The sequence below is a fragment of the Panthera onca genome, chromosome D2, assembly GCF_046562875.1.
Source record: "Panthera onca isolate mPanOnc1 chromosome D2, mPanOnc1 haplotype 2, whole genome shotgun sequence".
NCBI classification, from domain to species: Eukaryota; Metazoa; Chordata; class Mammalia; order Carnivora; family Felidae; genus Panthera; species Panthera onca.
In genome coordinates this window covers 62,046,083-62,062,804 of record NC_138349.1, presented here as the reverse complement: position 1 = coordinate 62,062,804, position 16,722 = coordinate 62,046,083, and the positions used below count along the sequence as shown (strand labels likewise).

At 40.1% G+C, this 16,722-nt stretch overlaps 1 long non-coding RNA gene across 1 annotated transcript; it reads left to right on the top strand.

Moving 5' to 3' along the window:
- The first annotated feature begins 2,906 nt into the window (after window positions 1-2,906).
- Window positions 2,907-14,113, top strand: LOC132685385 (uncharacterized). The gene is made up of 3 exons (XR_009613068.3): window positions 2,907-3,288; window positions 12,396-12,649; window positions 13,817-14,113. It is a non-coding gene; the product is annotated as an uncharacterized LOC132685385 (long non-coding RNA).
- Window positions 14,114-16,722: the final 2,609 nt, after the last annotated feature.

Genomic DNA, 16,722 nt, shown 5'->3' with positions numbered 1-16,722 from the left:
TAAGTATGAAACTCAATTTTTCAGACACCTACTGTTCAACTAGGAGAGATTTTGCCATCTTCAAAGTGTTAAAGGAAATATCTATTGGAAAATATGTTGAAAACAATGTTACAGGATGTTTGCACTTGCCTTTGTCAAGAAGTCCAAGTCCCTAAATCATATTATGATATTATCAACTTCGAGAAGAACACCAAGCGGCTCCAGCTAAGCTTTTATGCTATGAAAATGTGAAATACTTTTCATTTCTTTTATTTTGTTCTGACTGTACTCATCTATGCCGTTAACGAATGGAAGACCTTGGAATTGTAGGTTCTTCAGTAAAAAAATGATGAGAAGGAATTTTAGGTTCTTCAGTAAAAAATTGATGTGAGATGAAGAACAGCCAAAAGGAAGGACACAGAAGTGGCTAGTGAAATAAGGGGCTTGTCCTGGATGGGACAGAACCAAAGAACAGAGGTATGTTTGGTACCTGCAGAGAAACAACCATTCTGCGCTCCATCAGAAGGTCTGTTTTACCACCACCGTAACTACTCTAAGCTTTTCTTGTACTTTCTCACTTGCAGTACAGGAAGGGAGTCAAGTTCATGAAGGGTCTAATACAGAGAGACACATTTGTTTTATCACAAGTTTTAGCCCCAGTGACTTCATAGCAACAGTTGTACAGTTTGCGTTAAGAATTCGTAAGTAGTGTCCAGACTCACGATAAATGAGTACTGTGTGGCCAACAATATCCGTATGAGTGGAGGACGGTGGAGAGATGTTATGCATGAAAGTATTTATTATGCTTGGTTCAGGGTACCGTGTTTGGAGTTTGAGTGCCATGGGAAGAAACAGCAAAGTCCTTTGAGAGCATATACTTGATATTGTTCTTTCTTGTAGAATTTAAATATATCTTTCCTCAGTATGTTTCAATGCTTGTTAAAAATTTAGGGAGGTTGAATTTTGCTTATTTAATTTTTAACCCCCAAGGTAAAAACATTTAAAAATGCATTTATGTATCCCTAAAGCCCACTTGGTTTCATTTTCTTTCGTAGAGATAGTAAGACATAGACTGTGGGGAAAAACATTTGGTACGGCCACCCTGTTTTATACATATCCACATATGTCCATTCAGAACAAAGTACATACTAAGAATGATAGTGCTCAGTTTCTTTCTTTTTTTTTTTTAAAGGACGAATCCTTATTTCCACGTAATGAAATCTAATGACTTTTCATTGCAATCCTTCTAAATATCAAAGAATTACCTGCACCTTGAAGGTTCTTGAACTTTTTTGAAATTGCCCTTTTAAAAAGGATCACGGGGTGGCTGCTGGAAGGTTTTCTTCTCGATTTACAACTCAGGCATAGATTTAAGGAGAGTGTAATTACCAGATACAATCCCTAAACAGAATTGAATTGCTTCCTGGATGCCAAGCTTTTTGCAGGCTGACCTTCAACGGGAACAAACACAACACCGCAGCTCTGTGTCCTTGTTAGGTTTCAGCAGGATCCAATATTTTTCTTCTTCCAGGCACAAGTGAGAATAGGACATCTACTTCGTCAAAGGACCAGAAGTCCCAGTTGTCATTGCTCTTCCTTAAAAACAAAACAAAACTTATTAAAAGAGCAAGTCTGGAAGAGCCACAATAAATCACTTGTTCTGAAAATTGAACCAGCCCAACAGCCTCTAAATCAACCACCTACTTGTTCTTCTCAGAAGAAAACAAAGATCAGTTATTGTCTATGAGGTCACAGTGGAGACTGACCATGGAAAACCCTAAATCAGGGAATAGGGTCGCCACTCGCGGGTTAGTTCGTATTCTAGAAATAGTCACATCGGATTCCTCTGCCTCAGTCTGCAAACTAAGACTTCTTCACTGACATATTTTGTTATGTTTTGTTTTTCCCCCTCACCAGTCATTACATATAATAAGTGTTAGGTTGTCATACCCGTCCTTTTTTCTGGAAGTGGTGCGTTTTGTTAAATTTAACATCCTAATTAGCTTTTGGATAATTAGCTGTCTGGGTGGGCAGAAAAATTCTACAAAAATCTGTTGGCTGGTGGAATTTTCAGGTCAGCGCTTTTAACTGTCTACACACACACACACACACACACACATCAGTAAGCATGCATGCTTGCACACAATCCTCTTGACTCCTTCATATCACACAGAAGAGCCAAAATAATACACAATACTTACTAATATCCAGGCTTCTAATTGATTTTCTGAGCCAATTGAAAATGAGGGTAGGTAAAGCATTGTAGCAATCAGATTATAGAATGTGAATTTTCCTGTCCTTTCTTTTTATTTTATTTCTTATTTTTTTAAGTTTATTTATTTTGAGAGAGAGAGCGCAAAGCAGTGTTGGGGGACAGAGAGAGAGAATCCCAAGCAGGCTCTGCACTGTCTGCTCAGAGTCCAATGTGGGGTTTGAACTCATGAACCAGGAGATCATGACCTGAGCCGAAATCAAGAGTCAGATGCTTAACCGACTGAGCCACCCACGTGCCCTCCTGTCCTTTCTTAATTGTGATTGTCCCTGCATACTCCTTCACCTGCCCACCCACTTCACCACCGGTGCACTCCTCCCCAGATCATTCCACACATGCACAAAAGTATTGTGTATGTGCAAGCCCTGCACAAAGTAATTGACTTTGTGAATAGTTGTTTTCACCCTGGATTATAAAGACACAGGAGTACATGCTCTTAAAAGCTTCTTTTTCCTTTTAACTCGCAGCGCACATGACAAAATGTGAGGCATCTGACAGGCAGCCAGCCACCTGCAAGGATCAGTTTTAAACAGATGGTGCAGTAGAAAATGAGTCCAAATGTAGACATCACAAAGTGATCCTGGCAAACACTCACAGATGTGGATTATGACAATTCTGATGACCCTGACCCATGGGTCAGTTGGTTCGGGTCAGAGTGAAATGGTTTGCCTTGTGACAGCGACAAAAACATTAGCAACTTTGTCTTTTGGGAATGAAAGGTGGCTCTGAAGACTAGAAAGGAGACTTTGCCGCAAGCCCCACACGCCTCCTCCTTTCTGGCACTTGCATTGTCTCTTCTTGGCAACAACCTACTCCTCACTGGCCTTTGGAACAGATGAACGAGGCTCTTCCGGTCCTGACATCTGTCCACCTTTGCCGGTCCTACCTCTCCCCACCTGGTCCAAAACAGGCCATGCTCCACTAGATTGAAGCTCTCTCCAAATGAGCTGCACCGTTCTTGCCTTCTCAGGGCCTTGACAGGTGCAGTCTGTACTCTAGGATGTCTTTTGTGCCATGCCCAGCCAGCAAATTCCCAGGTACTCATTTAAATGCACCTGTGTGTTACCTCTTTTGTGACGATTGCCCAGATACCCGTATGTATCCTCCTATACCAGCGAGGCAGAATGAAGAACTTCCGTCTCCCCACAGTCCCTGTCCTGCGGTATTGAAAGTGTTCTTAGGACCACCTCCTTTCTGACCCCATGGGCTGGGTCTGGGGAGCAGCTGTTTTTATCATCAATCATCCCTGGCATCCACAACAGTGCAATATAGCAGATCGTTCATAATCCTTGGTGGAACAAAAGTTAGAGATGATTTTGTATCTGTGAAGATTTTAGTTTTCTGGTGGGTCAAGACTGGGTTTTGTTCCATTCCCCTTTATATGAACCAGCAGAGTGGCGTTTGCATAGACGCCTCATTAATACAGTCGCATTCAGTTGTGAGTGGCAGGAACAAAAAACCAGGAGTCAAGAGAATAGGGCTGTATTCCCTTCTTAGGCAACAATTCAATAGGCAAGATGGGATGGGCGACATCCCTAACATCAATGTCCTTTTATGAAAAATGGGGAATGACCACGTATTTCCTGCTTACTTTAACGGGCCTGTGTGAAGATCAAACACATTTTCTACGTTGGGAAGTGCTTAGTGAAGCAAGAGTTAGTAGAGTATAATGAAAATTAGATCGTATTCTGGAGTCAAATTGACTCCATTACTTTTTGGCTGTGTGACCTTGGGCACATTGGTGAATGTCTCTGAGCCTCAGGCCCCCACCTGTAAAATGATAGTCTCTACTGCATGAGGTATCTACTCCATGTGGAGTTTAATTTGTGAAAAGCATCTAATATGGTAACTACGAATAGTAACTCCTAACAAATGGTAGGTTTAAAAAAAATATATAGCTTAACGATTTATATAAATACAAGATGTTGTTAACACTCAATGATGAATTATTGTTCTTCCCTTTAAGAACAGTAGGGGCAGCCTCCCACATCTGGAAATGAGAATACTCTACTCTCCCTTCCACTTTCATGGCCTCTCCTCCAACCAGCTTTAGACTCTGTTGTTATAAGCAAGACAGTCTATAGCAGACGAGAGTCAATTTCCTTTCTAGAGTTGGGCAAGCCATTTGGACAGGATAGTCTCCAGCTCTGCCCAGTTTCCTTCCCTCGGAAATATCCCACTTAGGAGATGAGAGCCCTGTGACACATAGGAAACATATCTAGACAATTCCCAGGATTGGTCTGTTCTATTTCAGCTTGCTGTTGCTTGCCGTCCCTGGCCCCAGACAACTGCCCTAGGCAGCTCTGATTGGTAGGTTTTGTAGGATTTTTATTTCCATTTTCCTCAAGCTAGGAAATAGCTTTTTTTTCTTGTTAAATTAATCTAAAGCAAAATTAATATGTCTTAATCATAAGACTTGAGGGTAACATCAGGCAATTGCAAAAAGAAAACATGAAATTCACTAGTTGGAAGGTTTATTTGATATGACCCTTCACAAGAGTCCTCCAGAAGCCATCTCTCTCCTAAACCTTGGCTTAGGAGAAAGGTCTCGCTTCCCTCTCTCAGATAGGAGATGCTTTGATCATGTCTCCACTGCTCCTCGGAGTTTAGACTTCTGTTTCCCAGGACGAGTTAGAACACAAACCTGCATATCATCTGGAAGCATACTCATCTTCACAGGTAAGGTAGGGCGTCCCGTGTTTGGCAGTGCATTCTCCAAAACCTGCATCATTCAGTCTTAAAGATGGCAATGTGTGGCCATCTAAATTTATTTTTTAAATGTTTATTTATTTATTTTGAGAGAGAGAGAGAGAGAGAGAGAGAGAGAGTGTGTGAGCAGGGGAGGAACAGAGAGAGAGGGAGAGAGAGAATCCCAAGCAGGCCCACGCTCAGCAGGAGCCCAACATAGGGCTCAGTTCCATGACTGAGAGATCAGGACCTGAGGCAAAAATGAAGAGTTGGTCCCTCAACCAACTGAGCCACCCGGGCGCCCCAGTCTAAATTCATATTTGGGGTGGGGGAAGGCTCAGAAAATCATAGATCTTCCAAATATACCCCTACTTTCGATCTCTGGTTGAAATACACATCTACATGTCTAAAATGCCTCACTCAAAGTTGTTTATTTCAGAAGAGAGGAACTTAACCTACGTACACATTCTAGCTTACTTATAAGTAGATGCTGTATGTGAACATATTACCTGATTTGAAATAAAGATTTAAAATCCATCTCCACAAATGAAAAATGTTCTGGGAGCTTTAAACAAACAACTTGTCCCTCCTTTATTCCTCTATGGGGAATGAAATCTTACTATTGACAACCAGGGACAGTATCAAGCAATTAAACCTGTCATCTCATTATGAGTGAAAGACAAGCTCAGTATTAATGATTTGTTTTTACTTGGCAATGATTTTAGATGGTCCTTAGATGAAAGAAAAAAAAAGGAGTGGTCTAAGGAACGTACTCAAACACTCTTGTCGTTTTATTTTATTTATTTATTTTTTAAAGCTGTTAGCTTTTTTAAAAAAATATTTTTATTTATTTTTGAGACAGAGAGAGAGCATGAGCAGCAGAGGGGCAGAGAGAGAGGGAGACACAGAATTTGAAGCAGGCTCCAGGCTCTGAGCTGTCAGCACAGAGCCCGACGTGGGGCTCGAACTCACGGACTGTGAGATGATGACCTGAGCTGAAGTCAGACGCTTAACCGACTGAGCAACCCAGGCACTTCGTCTTGCCATTTTAATCTACCCAATGACAGGAAGGGCTTTTTCTCTGACACTTTGGGGAAATTTTTAAATAAGACACAGTGGGGAAGCTGAAAAGAATGAGATCTGTTGCTTCCCAAAGACGGTCTTTACATACCTGATGCTAGGTTTATCATCAGGGAAAGATGAAAAAATATTAGTGTGAGATATTAATTGCCAGTGGATGAAAATGAACTCTGGGTCAGAAGAGGGGGTAGTGGGAGGGACTTGGATCCAAATCCCTGCTTTGCCACTTACTAGCTGTATGCACTGGAGGAAGTTATTTAGCCTCCCCTTGCCTAAATTACCTCCTCTATAAAATGAGGATAATGGAAGTAACTGCATTACAGGGTTGTGATGAGATTTAAGACAGAAGGTATACATAAAGATGATATATATTCTGGCACAATGCCCAGCATGAACCTCAATGCTCAAAACACTTAGCTATTGTTGACATCATGATTGCTGTTGCTGTTGTTATTAGGATAACAGCAACAACAACAAAAATCTGGACCAGAGGAAAAGGAACTCATTGCTATGACCAGTAAGACATTCTTCCTTTCCACGGTCCTTCCAAATCCAATTCTACTCCAATATCTCATGGATGGAGTGTCCTAAATGGGATAAAAACAATTTCTGCTCTGGGGGAATATGCCTTCTCCTAGAATGCTGGAAAACAAAACCAAATAAGGCAAAAACAAAAACAGCAAGCCTCCTCCAAATCTTTTCAAATTGGTTCATACCACCTTGTGCGTATCTTCTTTAAAATTCCACTTTCTATTTTTTATGCACTTTGAAGTTCATATAAAATCAATATGTAGAAATCAGCTTTATGAGTATTGAATTTCTACAAAACATTTCTGTTTGGAATTCAAGTCTCAGGAGGCACTGATCCATGCTTTTTATTACTATTAGAATAAATGAATGTGGTGCTTTATTATACTTGTTGAATAGTGGCTAAAAGACCATGAAAAATCCAAATAATCCAGGAATGGCTGTCTTCAAGTCCCCTGGGAAGAAGAGGAATGGCTTGCTAAGAGTCTTTAAAGACCAACAGGTGCTAAGAAATTTGTTTTGACCCATTAAATTTACATTGGCTTCACAGTTTTCAAGACTCTCCTGCTGTCTGCCATTGCTGCTGTCTAAAAGCCTCAGGCTGGAAATGATTAAGTTTTCATGCATATGTTAAGTGGGCAGATGATTAAAATGAGAACAAACAAGATACTAGATGGTTCCACCCTGGCTCTTGCAATGCTGCTTGTTCAATACTGTTTATGACCGCCATTTTTTTGTTGAGAAGAGCAAACACTAGAGAAATATGAGTGGAGTTTACTGCCCTCGTGCATGTCTTGGGGATTTGGGAAAGGCCCCTACTCCAACATAGCCCAACTAGCTCTAAGTGAACGAGAGATCACGAAGGTATCTCCATCCTTAGCTCCAGCCTACCCCTTCAGCACAGCAGTGGCATCTGGATGAGAACGTCTGAGGGAAGAATGAGGCTGGGGATGTAAAGCAGTAAATTAGGCTGGGCTCCCTGGGGTAGGCGATGTGTCATAACAGGGCTGCCCTAGGGAGGAGCTGGCATGAACCAGATAGCCAGGAAGTCTAATATGGGTATAAATGTTTGAATTTTTTAATGGACTGTATAACTGGACCACAGGCTCCCTTTATGACAGCCAGTTGTGTGTGGTATAAACCTTTGTCTTTGCTGCTGTGCAACATTGCAAGATGCAGCTGTTGGGGCCCTAGTGGCAGAGGGCAGATGGTGGTCAAATGCTTTCCAAAAAGCAACAGCAGTTCTGGAAAAAATTGAAAAAGGGGTTTCATCAGCTGTTGAGATCCTTTGCATTCACTGTTCCCTCCAAACACAAACTCTTACAGAAACACAATTAAAAGGAACTACAGAACCTAGATAAGTGCATTTCTTTTTAATAACTGGGACTCATTTATGTCCCTTAGGTGGGCACACAGGCACATAATCAGAGATATGATGCTAAATCCTGAAAAACAAAAATGCAAATAATTCTTATTTTCAATAAAAAATTTTTTTGGTGCCTAAACTAACTGAAGATCCTTGGTGAATTTCTTGATTTAGAAAATGCATTAATACCATCTGTCTTATTCCTTTTGGACTGCTATAACAAAATACTGCAGACTGTAACTCATAAGCAACAGAAATTTTTTTCTCACAGTCTAGAGTTTGGGAAGTCCAAGATCGAGGTGCCAGAATGATTGTGTTCTGGTCAGGGACCTCTTGTTCTCCCTGTGATTTCATATGGTGGAAGAGGCTAGGGATCTCTCTGGAGCCTCTTTTGTAAAATCACTAATCCCATTCATAAGGGCGCTGCCCTCATGGCCAAGTCACTTCCCAAAAGCCCTTCTTTCTAACACTATCACCTTTGGCGTTCAGGAACTCAACATATGAATTTGGAGGATAAGTAGGGCAGTTGGGTCGGGGAACACATTCAGACCGCAGCACCATCTTTTCATCTTAAAATTCTGTTTTTCATAAAACTCATCCAAGGTCAAATAAACCTGAGAATTAGGAAAGATGAGAATTAACCAAATAACGTGTTAATTTCAGGGAAGAAATACATTCAAATGACAGAATGAAGAGTAGAAATGAATATGAATACACTTTTAAATGGACCATAGACAATATTGCTTAAATCCAATATCGAGCTCGGAAATCATAGTTTGGTCACATATTGGCCAATGCTACCTCATTCTCAGCCTTTCAGTTTGGGTAGAGTTGCCTATACAGCCAATTCCAGAGGTGGGGGCTGGCTGATGTCAGCCCATCTCCTTAGCCACAGCAATGGGTGAAGAGACTCAATTCAGGTCAGACAGTTGCAGGAAAAAGTTTGATGGTAATTCCAGGAAAGAAACTTACTTTCCTCACCTATGTCCTGTGAGAGATACTTGCTCTTTCTCTGTAGGCTGTGGTGATCATGTCAGGCCTGGAACAGCTTCCTGGATGGCAGCCACCCATTAAGTATAAAGCTGATGCACAGAGGGACTGAGAGCTGAGAGCAGGACGTAGACTTTTTTTTTTTTTCCTCCCTTTTTTCTTTTTAGCTTAACCACATACCCTGGTAATGGGGCTGCGATGGGACTAAACTTGCTCACTGTTATTTTGGGTGCTATTACTGTCACTATTCCAATTTAGCTTTTCAATTAAATCTGCTATTCATTTTTAAGGAAGCAGTGCAGTTTCAAAAGCTTAATAAATGTTGCTCTACTTTATACAGCACTTGATTCTATAAGGCATTGCTGGGTTCTCTCATCAATCCTTCACACATCATTCATTAAAGCACCAAGTTTACCCTTTCCTTATGAAGAAACTGGGCACTTGTCTTTGCCCCAAACAGACAGGGGGAATCAATGAGAGGAGGAAATAGTTTTTCTCTTAAGTACTGTATCTATATGTATTTCAGGATCAATCAAATTATTTGGAAAGATCAAGTCATTGTAAAAACAAAGTGCATCTGCTTAAATGGGCCCCATGCTAAAAGGAATGGTATCTTTAGCTATTTACTATTCTTGGGCTCTCTATTCTTAGAGACAAACTAAATAATGAAATTATTCAGTCCTGTGTGATTCAACCTTATGCCTTTATAAATAAAGTCTAGCTCCTTTAATAATTGTAGTATATACATACTATTACTGATGAAATGGCCAGAGGACACCTTGGAAATAAGTAGCTTGCTAATAATTAGTCAAACCAATGTTGAAACATCTCTATTCTGTTCACTTAAACTTTCATGCCCTTGTAGGTATGCATAAATTGAAATAAAAATCTCCTTTTCTACAATATATTTACCAGCTTTGAAATATGAAGTCTAAATTTATATGCAAATTTTACATTTCAACTATGTTTTTATTAGATTTTCTAGAACTTGTTATTTGGAAAATAATTATGGATTTCTTTGTTACTTTCCTAAATTACTTTGAAATTGTAGTCATATACAAAATTCAATAAGTTCACTTACATTGTTAAATATCTCTTTTAACTTCAAGGCAAGTTATAAATCCACAATTTTCAGCATGCTACTTTCCTAATATTCAAAAAAACTTTCAGTTGACATGATATCAAATACGTCACTTATATATCTATTTTATATTTGATTGAAACATGACAAGCAAATGTTCATAAACCGTTTTCAGATTAGTTTAGAAAATCTGGAAATCTTTGTTAAAAAATTTCAAACTCTAACTCATTACTAGAATAATTTTCAACAGGAAGTATACCAAGGGCATAGTTATATTGATGGATGGGACAAGTAGAAAGCCAGTGAAAGAGTTTAAAAATTTTAGGACAATTTGATTTTTCTGAAGGGCAGCAGAAATGTTTCTTAACTTTTCATCAGGATTTATATCAGTATCAACAATGTTGTAGAAAATTGTCTAACCTTCTGAATCAAGGCAGGATATTAATTAATATGTGTGTAATAAAATGGAGAAAGTACTACTGTGGTTGGGAAGGTAAGTATTTGGATGAACTACTTAGAGTGTGGGACGAGACTCCCAAAAGGCATACAACTTCTAAAGAGTTCCAGTCATTTCCGGGACTACATTCTAATAGGAGGTTGTGTGAACTGAGACTTTCTTTAGCCAGGGGAGCAACATTGGCCTGGAGTACACTTCATTGGGTGCAGTGGAGGTCCTGTGTTTAGCAGATGCGTAGGGTCGACGACACTTGGTCGAGAGTACCTGACTCTGTCTACAGAGAGAATAGATGCCTTTAATGGGAAAACCTGTGCGTTTGCTGTGTCGTGTGCTATGTGACTTCCACAAGCAAGCACTGAAGACTCTTAACGAAAAATAAAATATGAGAACATTTACTCAGTAAAGTGTATCGATAACTTCAGTGCTGGTAAGGGTGTGGGGAGAAGACCCATTATTGGTTGGAATGTGAATTGCTGTAATCTCATAAAAAACTTAAAACTCATATGTCCTTTGACCCAGGAGTTCAACTTGTAAGGATTTATTTTACAGCTGTAGTAGCAGGTAAGGACAAGCAGGTTTGTGGCAGGAAATATCTGATATCTGAACTTTCAGCTTAAGAATGGTTGGATAAATTATGGTGTAGCAATACTAGGAATTACTATATTGATATGAAAATGCATGAAATCTATGCATGAATCTATGCATTTGTGATTATATCAAGTGAAAAATCAAGCTGTAGGTTAATCTGCATACCAAGTCTTTTTATTGATAAATGTGAAAAAATCCTATACGACCATATATCCTTTTATGTTTATTTATGAGCATTGAAAAGCTGTGGAAGGATTCTGTTTGTTACTTCGCGGGTCTGGGCTGAACACGGGAGAAAGAGATTAGTAATAACTCTTTTATATTCTTCTATATTGTTTGATCTATTGCAATGAATATGTATTACTTTTGAAATAAAAAGTGAAAACAACAGGTGGACAGCAGAAGCTGCATGAAGGTGCTAGTTATAATTTTGCTTCATACATGTATTAGGCTTCCGAGAACTCCTACGACTCTGAGTCCTTATAAGTATTACAAAGTGAAACAGATTAGGACTACACGGTGACCAAAAGATGGAATTGATGGAAGTAATAGAATTAAACGCTAGATGTTTCCAGATGTCGGTGCTGAACTCCACATAGCTGAGATACTGATGTAGTGGCTGAATACCACATGATGTCCACCATCCTGGGACACTATGTAGAATAAAAAAAAAAAAAAAAAGAGAAAGTTGATCCACTAGCTAGTAGTTTGAGGTTTCAACTGGGCAGTATTGATGTGACCATTCTAACAAGGGTTATTAACTGTATTGTGATGATGATCTGTTCTAGGTTGACCTGTGTCCCCTCCAAAAAAAGACATGTCGAAGTCCTAATTTGCAGCACCTGCACATGTTACCTTATTTGGAAATAGGGTGTTTGCATGTGAATCAAGTTGAGATAAGGTCATTAGGGTGGGTCCTAAACTGATGTAGCCGTGTGGTACACGCTGGGTAGCTAGTTTGTGCAAGCGCATCCTGAATGTGCTTGTTAAATCACTGCCTTGAGAATGTAGCAATCCTGTCCTCCCTCCCATCAAGCAGAATGTGCAGAAGAACATGCTGGTCAATGTTCAAGGTTAAGAGCATGGGGGGTGGCTGACCCTGGAGCATCTCCCTTGTAATGAAGAGTGTTCAGGTGGCAGGCCTTGATCTTCTTGGAAATTGTGGCCGTTCAAGGAGGGGAAGGCCACTGATAGTCACTAGGCTGAGTGGCTATGATGTAGAAACTTGCTGCGTGTTAGTCCCACGACTCGATGCTTTGTCCAGTCGGCCGCTCCTGGACTCTCTGTATGCAAGTTCCCCCAATAAACCCGTGCCTTGATTGCTATCTCTACATCTTTTCTTTGGCCTCACTGAACCATCACCCAGCCTAGGCTTCGAGTCTGCTGGGGTGTGGCTGCACACTGGTGTCCTCATGAGAAGAGGGAAATCTGGACACAGAGAGAGACACACAGGGAGAACTCTATAAGGAGATGGCAGAAATTGGAGTTGCGCAGCTGTAAGCCGAGGATGACAGGTGACATCAGAACCTGGGGCAGACACGGAACAGGTTCTCCACTAGAGCCTTTCAGTGAGAATGGCCCAGACAACACCTTAATTTTGGACTTCCAGTGCCCAGAATGGTAAGATAAAAAATTTTTATGTAAAACCACTTTTTTTTTTCTATTTATATACCACTTTTTGGTACTTTATTATGGCAGTCCTAGGAAACTAGAACAAAACCCAAATATATTGCCAGAGAGAAAAGGAAGAAAGATTAGCATGACCAGGCAGAGCTCCTATATTGCCAGAATTGCATGACCATTTATTCAAATATTATACTTAATAATATTTCCGGAAAGATGCTCAGGGGAGAGAGAGAGAGAGAGAGAGAGTGGGAGAAAGAGCGCTAATGCACAAGCCACTTTGGAAAATGGTGTCAACATTTAATTATTATACTGGATAGTGCTTTGAGAAGAATATTCTGAATTTCAATAAAACGCAGGTTTGCAAAAAAATTCAGCAAGAGCAAAAGTGATTGACAGTTTACAGTTTTCTGGTGTGTGGTAGTCAGCTTGCCTGCATCCAAATATTTTGATGTTATTTTCTTGAACCAAAAATCTGGTCACACTGTCTGTAATGAGAAGGAAGTTTTCTATTTAAAGAATTGCAGCAGAGTGGTGAGGCACAGAGTAGTGAAGAGAAAAATCATGAGCATGGTGATTGTCAGATGGGTGGGGAACGGGCTATCTGTAGTCTTTTAGAGGGACAAAGGATTTTTCTACAAGTGACCATTGTTACTTCTATTTTTAAAAATTTATTTATTTATTTTGAGAGAGAGAGAGAGAGAGAGAGAGCATGAGCATGGGAGGGGCAGAGAGAGAGGGAGAGAATCCAAGTGGGCTCCATGCTGTCAGCACAAAGCCCAACACGGGGCTGGATCCCGTGAACCGTGAAGTCATGACCTGAGCGGAAATCAAGAGTCGGGCGCTTAAATGTCTGAGCCACTCAGGCGCCCCCTGACCATTGTTACTTCTTTAAAAACATCAGCTTTGTGTTTTAGTTACCAAAGCAGAAGTGTATATATTCTATCATATTATTGTGATCTTTGCTAAAGATATTGCCGTTTTCTTGTTTGTTTGCTTATTTGAGCGATTTAAAGCTAGGGCAACAAATGCTCTCTTGACAGTGCTTCTGACTTAAGCGAGCTAACCGGTAATTTACTAATGAAATGTTCATAATTATAGAAATATGGGGTTGAGGGGGAGGGGTGGCTTTTATCAAGCTGATAATGAGTTTATTTGTTACAGTGCGTCACAGGGGGCACACTGTGGGAGACTGAAGGCTGCACACCGCGTGCGGACAATGTCCCACTTTTGGAACTGCTCTCTGCTGAATGTAGAAGAACCAGCCCATGACAACCAGTTGGAGTGTCGTGTGTTGTGGGAGGAAATCCCACAAAGTGGGGGAGAAATGTGCTCCTTAGATGTTATCTGATGGGCCAAGTCAGTCCTGAGAGCTCTGCCCTGATCCTGTGAGACGCTACAGTAGGCTTCCCATGAGCCTTATACTTCCCATTCTTCGAATAAAAACTGGTTTGCACAGACTTGCTGGCTTTCCTTCAAGTCCTATTTCCCCCCAAAGTCACAAGTCACATGAGCAAAGCTTCACACCGCAAATGGACCCAAATAACTATAAGAATGTCTTAGGGGCACCGCTACCCTGGTGAAGAGACCACTGCAGCACGTTTTTTGTGATGTGCACGGTAAACTCAGAGGAATAAGGGGGAAAGGTCTGGAAAACAAACACACAGAATCTGTTAGGCCTCTGAACTGGGGCCACCCTATTTCCTTTGCTCTCCACTGGCTTTTGCTCCTGTTACTCTATTGACATCTCATTTTTGATGGGCCACGTGATCACCTAGTGGCTCAGTCCTCTGATCTTTTCCAGTCTTCCCTTTCCAGACTTTTCTTACACCGGTTGGTACTGTTCATTAACAACTTCTGCTCTCTTAGCTCCAGGAAGTTGGACAAATCTCAGTCTCCTCCCATCTTTGTCTGGTGTTGCTATCTCTTCCTCTTTAGCCTTTGAATGTAGGGTCTCCTGAAAGTGGTCCTCCATTCTGGCATCCTCTAGAGACAGATGTGAGGTGGGAAAAGAGAATAACCCTTGGTAGAGGGGTTCAAATAATTCTGGCTCTGAAACTTATAATTGCCAGGTGGGGGAGAACAAGAGAGGTAGGGAGGGAAAGAAGGAGTGGAAGGAGGGAGGGAGGGAGAGAGAAAAAGAGAGAGAGGAATTTGAATTGTGTTCGTGTTCCATTCTTCTCCATAAGGATATGCCTGGGAGTATGGGAGCAATGAATGTGTTATCTCTTTAGTTGGCTATCAGTCATCTCTTATGTTGTGAGTATCTCTCAGTGCTAAGTGTGGTCCCAGTATTCAGAGGGTTAGGAAGTGTTTGTTTAAAAAAAATTTTTTTTTTTTTTTTTACATTTATTTATTTTTGAGAGACAGAGAGACAGAGCACTAGTCAGGGAGGGATAGAGAGAGAGGGAGACAGAATCCGAAGCAGGCTCCAGGCTCTGAGCTGTCAGCACAGAGCCCGAGCGCGGAGCCTGAACTCACAAACCGTGAGATCATGACCTGAGCCGAAGTCAGACGCTTAACTGACTGAGCCACCCAGGTACCCCGGAAGTGCTTGTTTTTTTAAATTAAAATGTGGTCCTTAAACTTCTCCATCTGGGAGAAGCAAATTTGCTTTATTAAAGAAGCAAATACTGGCTGGGCTTGACTCAGTGAAGGCCAGTACTGTACTGTCTTAATGGAAGACTTAAGGCATCCCAAGAGTGTTTTTAAAGCCACAACATATCATCGATTTTAACATTTAACCCCCCCACATAAGATGAAATGTTACTGACTTTAAGTAATTTTCTCAATGTCTCCAAAGCTTAGCATCAAAATGTGCTTCCTGTAGGTTGTAATCAGTGTTTAATGCTTCCCTAAAACACTGCCAACATCCCAACCTGGAGAAACATTTTTTTGTAACAATCTATAGGTTTTGAACTTTACTATTTTGGTACAATTTTAAATTTACAGAAAAGTTTCACGTGTAAGACAAAGAATTATCACGAGACCCCTATGTTGTTCCTTTTCAATGAGTCACTGACTTCTGTAATTCTTAAATCGTGCTCTTTTGCCTTAATCTCCCTCTTTTTTTCTGCTTCATTATCATGAATCCCTTTATAATCTCTATTAGTGTATTTCCATATTTGCTTTATCTCACTTAATACATGTATAGATTATACATATAATATATGTATAGATGCACATATACATGTATAATATATACGTGAGTATACATAGTGTAATGTATGTGTAGGTTACATGTATTAAATCATATACATTTATATATAAATAGAATTTATGATATATGTAATTTACATAATTATAATTATAATTATAATAATATACATAATATACAGTGCATTTGTCTTCCCAATTCTGTACTCGGTGACTTCTAAAATTATTCATGGTGGGAGCATTTCCACCACAGAAATAAACAGACACTGCAAACTAGGGTTTTGACTTACTATTATTTGTTTCCAGAGACCTGGTTTACCAATATTACAACTGTCTTTAACTCTAAATATTTCATGTCCTTAGGAATAATGACATTCTCTTACCTAACTACAGTAAAGAGACCAACATAAGAAAAATTAACACTGATAAAATGCCATTATATGATCCAAGTCTGTATTAAATTATACCAATGGTTCTAATAAAGTCCTTTATAGCTATTGCCCCTCCTGGTCCAGGATCCAATCCAGGCTCACACATTATATTTAGTAGCCGTGTCTCTTATAATTGTTTTAAAAATTGGAATAGTGCCTCTTCCATGTTTTCGTCTTTATGACCTTGGTATTTTCGAAGGGAATAGAACAATTTCGATTTGCCTGATATTTTAGGCTTTGTTTGGTGGGAATATAGTTTAAGGGACAAAGTGTTTTCAGTGCATGATACTAGGAGGCAAATGGTGTTTAGCCCAGTATTGGTAAGTTAACTTTGATCACTTGAGTAAGGGAATGTACACCAGGTTTCTTTACAGTGAAGTTAACTGTGTTTCCCTTTGCCGTTCATCACTTCAGTGTGGGGCTGCATTATCATCTAAACTTTGGCCATTACAATGCATGAAATAAGCGACATACAGTATGAAA